This window comes from Nansenia antarctica (genome assembly GCF_963989245.1).
Source record: "Nansenia antarctica genome assembly, chromosome: 8".
Lineage (NCBI taxonomy): Eukaryota > Metazoa > Chordata > Actinopteri > Argentiniformes > Microstomatidae > Nansenia > Nansenia antarctica.
In genome coordinates this window covers 9,295,277-9,298,227 of record NC_137678.1, presented here as the reverse complement: position 1 = coordinate 9,298,227, position 2,951 = coordinate 9,295,277, and the positions used below count along the sequence as shown (strand labels likewise).

Below are 2,951 nucleotides of genomic sequence, written 5' to 3'. Positions count from 1 at the left end.
GAATCATCAATTCACCAGTCGTAGCAGGAAGAGTAATCTAGCTCAGGCCAGGCGCCATTGGCAGTCGTCTTTAAAAAAATAAAAATAGACACTGGAGAGACAGTAGAACAGGGGAAGTCATAGGGGACACAGTAAAGAGGAAAAGCAGGTGTCTTAGGAGACACAGTGCCGGGGGGTAGTAATGTCTCAGTAGGAGCCGTTAAGGTGTAGCCTGAAGAGATGGGTCTTCAGTCTTCGACAGAAGATAGGTAGTGACTCTCCAGTTCTGACAGCCGTGGGAAGCTCATTCCACCAGCGGGGAGCCAGTGTAGTGAAGAGACGTGACCGGGCAGTCCAGAGATAGTCAGTTTTGGAGGGGCAGACAGTGTCTATTAGTAAGTTGTCACAGTGTCACACATCGGTGGCATGGGTTGAATTAACAGGGGTTAGTCAGGGTCAGGGGTCAGGGTCAGGGTCTGTGGTTACAGTCAGGGTTACGGTCAGCGGTCCCATAAATCAGAATCTCATGTATTCTGACTGGTGAGGAAATACAAGTTATGCTCCCTGTAACTGGTTTGTCTGTACTGACTCATCCATCATCAGGGCTGTAAACAAGATGTCAGCCACCCCTCCAAGGTCCCCTCCTTCCTCTGAACTGAGGCCTGCCGCAGAGTCACAGAGAGCGCTGCAGGCACCAACGTTTCAAGACGATTTGATTTATAAGTTTATTTGTTGAGGTTGGGTTGGGTTGAGTCTAGTTGTTCTACATAGCCTTCATTTATCACAACAAAGCTCACAGTATCATTGTTGTTGTTCTCTAAATGTACACCTCAACCTATTTCTCACCTCTCTCTCTGTCTCTCTGTCTGTCCCTCCCTCCCTCTCTCTCTCTCTCCCTCCCTCTCTGTCTGTCCCTCTCTCTCTCTCCCTCTCTCTCCCCCCCTCCCTCTCTGTCTGTCCCTCTCTCTCCCTCTCTGTCTGTCTCTCTCTCTCTCCCTCCCCCCCCTCTCTGTCTGTCCCTCTCTCTCCCTCTCTGTCTGTCTCTCTCTCTCCCTCCCCCCCTCTCTGTCTGTCTCTCTCTCTCTCTCCCTGTCCCCCCTCTCTCTCTCCCTCTCTGTCTGTCTGTCTCCCTCTCTCTCTCCCTCTCTGTCGGTCTCTCTCTCCCTCTAGATCTGTACCTCTCTCCCTCTGTCTGTCTCCCTCTCTCTCTTCCTCTCTGTCTGTCTCCCCCCCCTCTCTCTCTCTCTCGCTCTCTGTCTCTCCCCCCCCCCCTCTCTCTCTCTCCCTCTCATTTTCTGCTCCTTTGCCCTCTAACAAAAACACACGAGGTTGCGGCTTCTAATAGTCTGGAGGAATGATAACCAGAAACCTCAGCACCCGGTGCTCTGAGATGAAGGGAAGTACAAAACAAGATGAAGGAGGGAGGGAGAGAGAGAGGGAGGGAGGGAGAGAGAGAGAGAGAGAGCGGGGGGGGGAGAGAGAGAGAGAAACCTCTAGTTTGTCTGAGCGTGTGTGTGTTAGGAAGTAGTTTAATAGACTCCCAGATGTGTTGTGTCAACAAGTTTAGGGCACTAATTGATTTAAGATTGCGTAATTGCGCCCTGATTAAAGAGCAGTCCTGTTCAGTTCCTCTCTCTGCTTTTTGATTTAGACTCGTAAGTCTCAGTATTTATTTAGTTTTGGCGAGGGCACAGCTGGGGCCGGTGTGTTGCAGCTTCGCCCCGGCCCGGAGCGATCCGAAACCGTTTATTTTCTTTCCGCCGCGTCCGTCCTTCTCACTCCTACGAGGATCACAGAGGGGCTGTCTGGAGCCTAACCCTAACCCACGCGCTGCAGAGTACCAGGATGTTTAAAGTCCAACATGACTACACAGGGTAGGGGGAGGGGAGGGAGGGAGGGAGGGGAGGGTGGGGGAGGGAGTGGGTCAGCTATACTGTCCAGAAAGGGATGAAATGTAGGATTTAAAACAGGGAGGCAGAGAGAAGGCGGGTATGTCCACTGAAGTCTCTGGACTTCTTATTTATTTCCCTTTTTCCACTCTTTTTTTCTGTCCTTCCCTTTTCCTCCCCTCTCTTGTCGCCTCCTCTGTTCTCTACCCCCCCCCCCCCCCCCGCAACCCCCCCCGCCCCCATGCATTCCCTCCTCCCCTCACACCATCATCGTCAAACACATCCTCATCGCGTCCAAATAAAAGTTTACACAAGTTTACGCTAGCACAATCAAACAAAACAAAGGCTCTCTCTCCGTTTGGACTCGCAGAGTAGCCTGCCAGTGTTTATGTTGAAATGTTGGCAAAGATCAATTGAATTCAGTGATGACAGCCGAACAGTCTCCCTCTCTCTCCCTCTCTCTCTCTCTCCCTCTCTCTCTCTCTCTCTCCCCCTCTCTCTCTGTCCCTCTCTCTCGCTCTCTCTCTCCCTCTCCCTCTCTCTCTCTCTCTCTCTCTCTCTCCCTCTCTCTCTCTCTCTCTCTCTCTCTCTCTCTCTCTCTCTCTCTCTCCCTCTCCCTCTCCCTCTTTCTCTCTCTCTTCTTCACCCTCCAGAATAGAGGCCCTTGTCATATTGAGGTGGTGTGTTGAGTTCCAGAGCCTATAGAAAGTCTGTTCTCCCTTCAGGATGTTTAGCTTCTGTTGTCTCCTGAGAATCGAACATTAAATCAGGATTTCTTTCCCAGCGATCAACAAAGATCAACACTGCCCTCCTGGACACTTTCAAAGTGAAAGACAAATAAAATAAAATAACTTTACTCAAAATTAAAAACAGAGAAGACCTGTTTGCTAAAGTCTACACCTCCCCCTTGCTGTGGTTCTCCTGAAATTAGCTGAAATGCAAAAATATAATGAACAAGTAACTGAAAAGTTGAACTGAGTCTATTGCACATTCTGTTGATCAGGTTCTCACTACAAACTGAGCAGCTGGAGAGGAACAAAATGGCTCAGGAATGCTACCCTGAGAGAGGGGGATGTGTAGAAG

General features: G+C 50.2%; 1 pseudogene across 1 annotated transcript in view; it reads left to right on the top strand.

Annotated features, from left to right (window-relative positions):
• The first annotated feature begins 1,840 nt into the window (after positions 1–1,840).
• LOC308163825 (signal peptide, CUB and EGF-like domain-containing protein 1) overlaps positions 1,841–2,951 on the top strand; it is a 54,156-nt pseudogene continuing 53,045 nt past the window's right edge. The window contains exon 1 of the transcript in view: positions 1,841–1,853. The product of the transcript in view is annotated as a signal peptide, CUB and EGF-like domain-containing protein 1 (transcript). The remainder of the gene's footprint in view (positions 1,854–2,951) is intronic.